This window comes from Galeopterus variegatus, unplaced genomic scaffold (assembly GCF_000696425.1).
Source record: "Galeopterus variegatus unplaced genomic scaffold, G_variegatus-3.0.2 Scaffold4549, whole genome shotgun sequence".
Lineage (NCBI taxonomy): Eukaryota > Metazoa > Chordata > Mammalia > Dermoptera > Cynocephalidae > Galeopterus > Galeopterus variegatus.
The window spans coordinates 56,198-64,672 of NW_007730660.1; the positions used below are offsets into that span (position 1 = coordinate 56,198).

At 41.9% G+C, this 8,475-nt stretch overlaps 1 protein-coding gene, 1 long non-coding RNA gene and 1 pseudogene across 2 annotated transcripts in view; 1 reads left to right on the plus strand and 2 right to left on the minus strand.

Annotated features, from left to right (window-relative positions):
• Positions 1-2,017: 2,017 nt before the first annotated feature.
• Positions 2,018-2,631, minus strand: LOC103603325. The gene is made up of 2 exons (XR_551602.1): positions 2,540-2,631; positions 2,018-2,132 (listed from the first exon to the last, which is right to left on the minus strand). It is a non-coding gene; the product is annotated as an uncharacterized LOC103603325 (long non-coding RNA).
• A 3,371-nt stretch (positions 2,632-6,002) lies between these two features.
• On the minus strand, positions 6,003-6,434 carry LOC103603327 (annotated as a pseudogene).
• A 697-nt stretch (positions 6,435-7,131) lies between these two features.
• Positions 7,132-8,475, plus strand: part of EPRS (glutamyl-prolyl-tRNA synthetase) — an 83,530-nt gene continuing 82,186 nt past the window's right edge. The window contains exon 1 of the mRNA XM_008587818.1: positions 7,132-7,211. The gene's annotated coding sequence lies outside the window, so the exon portion shown is untranslated. The remainder of the gene's footprint in view (positions 7,212-8,475) is intronic.

An 8,475-nucleotide genomic window follows, 5' to 3' on the forward strand; every position in this document is an offset into this window, starting at 1 on the left:
TGATTACCCCATGTCCTGCCCTAATAAAATAAACTAAGAGGGGAACAGATATTCACTGAGTTGCAAAACCCCTCCCCAAGGTTTCTTTACTGTAATTGTAAAAATTAAGTTTCAGATCAACCTTAAGACCCCTTTAGAGATTCCCACAAGTGCACAAAGCTTCAAGGTGGCTGCTACAGTGACCTTCCTGGGGTGCCAATAATGAACACCACCACCATCTTGGACCTACTCAGCAGGCGCAAGGACCAAAGCCCTAACTAAGCATGTGCCCATGATGGTAACAGGAAGAACAGAATGGACCACCTCCAGTGACCCTGGCCTGCACCCCTTAACTCCTTTCCATGTAAAAGACCCTGAACAGCTCCCCTCGGGGGGCAAGCTTTCCTGTAGCTAACCCCCTTATGCATAAGTCTATCTCCTCTTCTGATAAAGCATTGCTTGTGTTGGGCCGGCAGAATAGGGGAATGTCAGCAAAATGGCACCAGGGCCTCCATCTTCTTGGACCCGCCCCTGGGACTTTCCCGCCCAACCTGAAGGTCACCTTCCAAGAGATCTCCTGCCATCAGAGCAACGGCTCAGGGCCATGTCACATCAGGGAAAATAGAACCTATGCAGGAAACCGAAACTTAACTTTACACAGCTACGCACCATATATGGGCCGCTGGCCAACAGCGACCCATGCTTATAAAAACCCCACCTGCCTTTGCCGGGCAAGAACCTCGCCTGGGAACGCCCCCATTAAAGTCTACCCTAAATTTACTGCCTGGCTCCTGGTTTCTTTGCTCCAGGTTTGAGACTTTAGCCTTCAAGATTCAAACCTAACAGTTTGCTTTACTGCTGGGTACATTGTTCATTTCTATGACTTTGGGACCCAAGAGCCTAATTTGGTAACATCTACATACACTGTTTTTTTTCCCTATACATACGGACCTATAAAATTTTAAGTTATAAATTTATAAGTCAGGGACAGTGAGAGATTATTAACCATAACTAATAATAAAATAAAACAATTATCACAGTATACTGCAATAAAAGTTATCACTCACTGTGGCCATCACTTTTGCAGTTTGAGGTGCAAAAGTAGCACAAATTTCTTTTTCTTCAGAATTTCTGGATAGAGGATTCATTCTTAACCATAGATCTTAGCAACTTCAGAATCCGATTCTTTTTTTCTTATTGAGAACTTTCACCTTTTCACTTAATGGAAGAGCTTTACAGCTTCTCTTTGGCATAGCTGAACTGGCCAACGTCACTACTCTTGCATTTTGTGGCCACTGTTAAAATAAGTTACATGAACACAAGCACTGCTATACAGCAACTGTCTATCTGATAACTGAGATGATTACTAAGTGGCAAACAAACGGGTGGAGTAGACAGCATGTATATGCTGGACAAAGGGATGATTTGTGAGAGCTCATCACGCTACTCAGAACAGCACACAATTTAAAACTTACGAATTATTTCTGGAATTTTCCATTTAATATTTTCATATCATGGTCAGCTGTGGGAAACTGAAACTGCAGAAAGTGAAACTGCAGATATGGGGGACAACTGTACAACTTAAGTGGCATTCCCTAGTGAAAACAGGGATGTCTTGTGGATGCTGAGAAGGCGGTGTGAGGTTGAGTTTTACATGGTCTTTGGAATCAGTCCCTGGCTTCTTGAGCTTGAACTCCAGCCCTTGGAATATGCCTGGAGCATTCGGCAGGTCCAATAAGAGGTTTTGAGAGGAAGAATCAGATAACCCTCTGAAAGGCATTCTTGTGCAGTCCATGCAAATAAAGGAAGACAAATTGGAAGAGTGGTTTTCTTTAAAGCCTTTCATAAATAAATCTTTTAACTATTATTCTCAAATACACAAATAACTCTTGAAAACACATTCTTCTTTTGAAAAAAAAAATGAGGAAATGTTAGAAAAAGCTTCCCACATCCCCAGTGTAACCACAGCTATCCGTTTGGTGTGTATGCTTCTAAGACATTTTCTGTGTTTATTATCAAAGGACGAAATTACAACAAATTTAAAGATCTCAATTGGTTTATTTTGAGCCTAGAATCCGGCAACACATCATTCCATGAAATAAAGTGTCCTTGTGAACTGAGCAGAAGAGGTTGGTCTTACAGACAAAGAAGAGCTTAAAAAAAAAAAAAAAAGCAGAATTAAAGAACAAACAGCATATTAGTCCTTTCAGAGATACTTTTCTGTGAGGCGGGGACAGGGAGGCAGAAAACTAACTGATTAGTTAACATCAGTAATCTCAGGTTAAAGCAGAGAGAACTTCGTTATCTGGGCCCATTGAAGACTGAAACTGGCCTATTTTGGAAACTGACCTTAAACTTTAGTAGCGGCGACTGCATTTTGATTTATTTAGCCTGTTCGGGTCAGTTGGGGCCTAGAGCAGGAGTTTAGTCCAAAACAATAGCCGCCTGTGACTTTAATATAACAATACACAATACTGTCTACGTCTTTCTTCCTGCTTCGCATAAACGCCCATTCCACAGCAGAACCAGTTTTTCCACCCGCTTTCTCCACTTAACTTACAAATGTCTGGTCCACTTAGGCGTCTTCCCAGGGCGGTAAGTGGGAGCCACGTGGCACCCACCCTAGACGCAGGGGCGGGGCTTGGGCGGCGCGCGGCGATGACGCCCGTGGCGCACGCGGTGACGGCTTCGGCGCAGGGGCAGGGCGGGGGTTGGGCGGTGTCGGGCACGCGCACACGTTGCATCCTCTCGCTTCGACGGCTGCGGGTGTTTCGGGCGCGGGGCAGGCGCAGTGACGGCCCCGCAGACTGGCGGCGATGGCGACGCTCTATCTGACCGTGAATTCGGGAGACCCTCCCCTGGGTGAGGGGCCGGGGCCGCCGGCTCGTGTGTGTTGCGTCAGCCCGGGAGGGTGCGGGGCGGGGAAGGTCGCCGCGCGCGGCTTTGCGCAGTGGCGGTCGCCGGCTGGGAGATTGGGCCTGCAGCCTTACTGAACCGTGCGCCGCGTGTGATTCGCTCCCCTCGCCCACTGTCCCCGGCAGGAGCATCTGCTCCCGAGGGCGGTTTTCCCAGGCGCGGAGGGTCGCGCGGCCTGAGTCGGGGCTCTGCGGCGGACCTGTTTTTCTCTGAGGGTTGACTGACTCCCAGCCGACTCTCTGCTCTCCTTGTAAAGTAGTTTCCCTCCGAGACCGAGAGGTTCTCGAAGAGGGGACATTTTAAAGCTGAAGATCACATTGTCTTCCCTCCCCCTCTTGTAGCGTTTTTCCACTCTCACTCTCCTTGTCTCACCTCACCTTCCCGTCCTTCCTGTCAGAAGAGATCCTCAGTCCACTCGGATCGACTTTTCCTTACGTTTTATCAGGTTCAGAGGGAACGAGGCAGACAGTCATATTAGCATTTGGGGTTTCAACTGAGGTTGCATCCTTTTCTGGTTAAAGGTGGTGGGGTAACTGCGGAAGCTCCCGGGTACGCAGCGGGTGGAAGGGCTGCTTTACCAACTACACGCCCTGTGCATGTAGTAAATGACAGTGAACGTGGGACCCGCCACCGTCCGGATACGTCTTGAGTTCCATTTGGAATTGCTTTTTTCACTTGGCCAAGGTTATTGTCAGTAGATAGCTTACAGTTTCTGCTTTTTCGTTAGTTTGGGAATTTACACCAAAGAATTTGAGTAGTTTACTGATCTCGTATTTGTTAATGTGATTGAGCACTCTAGACACACGAGTCCTTTCCAGTATTCAAGAAACCCAGGCCTTTAGATACAGTTCGTCACGTAGGGCTGATGAAATTACTCATTACTTTTCAACCTTGGTGGTGTTCTGAGTCTGTTGGAATAAAAACAATTTAATAGCATTTAAAAATGTTTAAGAAGTGATAATGTTTTAGCATCTTGGTTCTGGTAATTATGGACTAACCTCAACAAATCAATGAACTCTAAAAGAAATGGGTTTGATTCTTGGGCTGGAAGAGCACCAGACTCCGCAGCCTCCTGGTTGAAAGTAAAGGCATTTGGTTCTGGCGACCTGAGTCCAATCCTGGCTGCCACTTATTAGTGTGGAATTGTGTTTCTCCCACAATTTCCTTGTTTAAGATTCGGGAAATAATGCCTTCCACTTAGGGAATTAAATGAGACTGTAGGTAAAGTCCCTGACACAGATACTCAATCATTCCTTTGAAAGTCACCCTGAAAGTGATAGACCTGTTTCCTTAGTGAATTGTAGAACTCAGAATCACATTCCACCAGTATTCTGGAAAAGTCTCTTAAAGAAATTTGTTGTTATTTTAAGCTATAGACCAATTATAGAATATGTATCATTTTTATGGTTGCTGTTCCCCCTCCTTTTTTGTTTTTGATTTAATTCATCCCAGTTGTTTAAATAATACGATTAAATGAAATATTTAGAACAGTAGATTGCATTGCTAGAATTTCTCTATTTTATGTGTTTAGCATGTTAAGTATTTACATGTATTTTTTTAATGTTAAAATAACTTCAACCCTACAGAAAAGATGCAAGAATAGAACAAAATTTTTTTACCCTCTGTATCACCCAAGAGAATATTGCAGATATGATGGCTTCAGCATTCCAGAATACTCCAGTGTACATCTCCCACTGGCAAGGAAACTCTACATGACCTCACAGCCATCAAAATCAAGATACACACATTGATACAATTTTTACATCCAGTGCTTAGACTCTATTCTTGATCTAACGCTATTCCAACAGTGCTCTCCATGCTGCAGGGATCAAAATTCAGAGTCATGCTTTGTTTGCCCTTAGTTTCCATGTCTCCCCACTTTCTTTCAATATGGAATGGTTTATTAGTTTTTCCCATGGCTTTCATAGCTTTGACCTCTGTGAAGATTACAAGACATTTACTTGAGGAATATCCTGTGCCAGTTTGTCTGATGTTTCCTTCCTCGTGGCTAGATTTAGGCTATGTGTCTTTGGCAGGAATAGCACAGTGATTCCTTGTTCTTCATTGCAGCCCATTGATTGGTGCAGGAGTTTAGTTTTTCCATTGCTGATGATTCTAACCTTGGTTTCTTTAAGATGGTATCTGCCAGCTTTCCCTGCTGCAAAGTTTTCCGTTTACAATTCACAGGCATTTTAATGGAGAGATGCTTTGGGACCATGTAAACTTTCCACTCTCCATCAGACCTTTCCACTGGTTTCAATATTCATTGATGCTTCCTACCCAACTTGTTTATTATGATGGTTGCCAAATGGTGACCTTCCAATCCTACCATTCCTTCTACATGTATTGTTGGTATTTTTCTATGAGAAGAGCTTTTTCTTTTTCTCATTAAAAAAAAAAAAAAAATTCATAGCAAAATATACCCAATAGGTTATCATCTGTATTATTTTCATTTTTGATTTAAAAACTTTAAAACATTTTGTTTTTAAAAATTAGTTTTATTGATTATAACTTGCATATAATTAAGTTTACCAATTTTAAGAGTACAGATTGATTGACAAATATATACATCATATAACCTCCACCACAATGATTTAGTCTGTTTCCATTACTTCAGAAACTTCCCTTATTCCCTTTTGCACTTACCCCTTTCCCCATCCCTGGCACCTGGCAGCCACTGATCTGCTTTCTGTCAGTATTGTTTTGCTTTTTCTAGAAATTCGTAAACATTGAATCATGTCATATGTATTCTTTTGTACCTAGGGTAATGCTTTTGAGATTCATCTATCTTGTTGCCTGTAACAGTATTCATTGCTTTTATTTGCTGGATAGGATTACATTGGATGGATATGCTGAAATCTATCTCATTTATTTGGATGGTCAAAGTACCCCAATTTGCCCCTTCAAGCTGGCCTGTATGTCTTTTTGACATATAGTATTTCTTATCTTACTTTTGAGTACTTTCTTGCTTTCTAGCACAATAAGATTTTCCAGGTTAAGATTTTTTGCTTAGTCAAACAATTTTAATCAAGTTAATGATAAGCAGTAAAAGTGCAATTACATGGGAAGCCCCATATTTAACACGCTTAAAGTATTTTTCATTGCCCTTACTTGTAAGGAGTTGAAGGTGAAACCCACTCCTGAATCTTCTTTCTAGTGGTGGAATAAGGTACATATTGTTTTGGAGCACCACTTGAATTTATGGTTGGTCCACATGAATTTGTGAGCAGTAGGTCGTTTTGTTGTTGGAGGATCATGGTCATACGGTGAAGCCAACGATCCCATTCAGGAGACACCATGCTTCCATCCACATCCAAACGTGTTTTTGCCATTCATTTCATAAAACCCATCAGTAATGGCCAAAAAATTGCTTATTGTCTTCATAGTATTTGTTTCCATATTTGTCTTCCCCACTATTTGTCTTCCCCCACTACCAACCCTGCCATCATCTGTCCTGAAAGAAATTCTAGATAGTCGTGGATGCTGCTGTGGCCACTGACCTATTGCAGCTCATGCTTCAGGACCGGCAGTAACTCCATCTTATCCTTCCAGGTTTATTTTGTACCATCCCTGCCATGACCCTGTTTCCAGGGGAGCAGTGGTATTTAGAAACCAATATCTGAGTGCTGGTTGTCCATTTTTGCCAAATTAAGGGACAAGGGATTGATGAGTCAACTTAAGTGAACTTTATTAGGTGTTGAAAGGCAATATTACACTGTGTTTTAGAGTCTGAATTCTAAAAAAAAAAAAAAAAAAAGAGTCCGAACTCTGCACTGCCTTAAATCTATTCAAATCCTGACTGCCATGTGTTTAGTCAGGGACCGGTTATTTAACCTTTCTTAACCTCAGTTTCATCTTCTCTAAACGGGGATAATGGTATCTACCACTTAAGGTTGCTACAAAGATTAAAAATTATAAGGACTGTAAAGCATTTAGCATAGTGCCAAACACATAGCAATCACTCAGATGCTATTAACAATAGCTGTTATACAAAACGCTACTCTAATTTCCTCTTGTTTCCTGAGGGAGGAAAAGATTAATTTCAGTGTCTCTAAGTGGAAGCTGAGTGCATTCAAAAGCAGACTTTCTGTCTACAGACTACTGGGAAAAAAGTTTACTTCTTGCAGGACTTAATATTGGTTTGTTGACTCATCCTTATATCTCTATGATTCAAATTACAAATAATCCATAGTTTTCAAAGATAGATAAATCTTTCATTCATTATTTATAGGCGCTTTACTGGCAGTAGAACATGTGAAAGACGATGTCAGCATTTCTGTTGAAGAAGGGAAAGAGAACATTCTTCGTGTTTCTGAGTAAGTTCTTTTATATCTTTGTTTTCAGTACTGAATATCTTTTAAAAAATATTCAGCATTAAATGTTGTGTGCTTGTTTTATTTGCTAATTAGGTAGATTGTCCCTAGAAAGAAGTATGCTTCATCATCCAAAAAGAACTGAACCCAGAAACGTATATATGTCAGAAAGCTATCTGATTCCCCTTGTAATCTGACCAAAAGGAACTTGAAATGTACAAACAGGTTTATACATAAGGCTTTTAAATTTTGCTGTATTTTATTCTTGTGGAAAATTGGGAATATTTAAAATCAATATTAATAGAAAATAAATTTGGTAAGTCTACAGTATGGAATGTTAGGAATCTATGGAAAGAGGTTTATGAAGAATTTTTAATGATAGATATGTTTACAATCTAATGTTAATAAAAAAGGACCTTGGGGCTGGCCCGGTGGCGCACTGCTACAGTGCGCTGCTTGGGAGCGCGGCAGCGCTCCCGCCGAGGGTTCGGATCCCACATACAGACCGGTTCCCGCTCACTGGCTGAGTGAGGTGCGGGCGCAACACCGAGGGTTGCGATCCCATTGCCGGTTCTGGTCCGGTACGGGCGTGACACTGAGGGTTGTGATCCGTTGCCAGACACGAAAAAAGACAAAAAGGAAAAAAAGAAAAAGGACCTAAATGTGAAAGTTCATATCTGCATAGAAAGATATGTTTAAGAAATGTACAATACTTTTCTTTTCTTTTTTTCTTTTTTGTCCTTTTTGAGACCGGCCGCACTGTGCTCAGCCAGTGAGCCCTGTGAGCGCACCGGTCATCCCTACATAGGATCCGAACCCGCGGCGGGAGTGCTGCTGCGCTCCCAGCGCCGCACTCTCCCGAGTGCGCCATGGGCTCGGCCCGTACAATACTTTTAATAGTATTTTATTGTAGGTGATGTTCTTCTTCTTTTTACTTGTCTGTCTGTATTTTCAAAATTTTCTACGATCAGCATATATATTTATGTTCTTTATTAAAGCAAATCATTTGCATCTCAGGATATATGGAAGATTGAATGCCTTTGAACTTCTCTCTTTTCTTTGGAACCCACTGAGAAAAAATAAGAGCAACTAGAAAGGGAAATGTTATTCTCTTGTGTAATGAAACTAAGGAATAGACACAACCTAGTTGTTTCAGGTTCTTTTTTTTTTTTTTTTCCTTTTTGTCTTTTTTCGTGACCGGTAACGGGATCGCAACCCTCGGTGTCACACCCGCACCGCGCTCAGCCAGTGAGCGGACCAGTCTCCA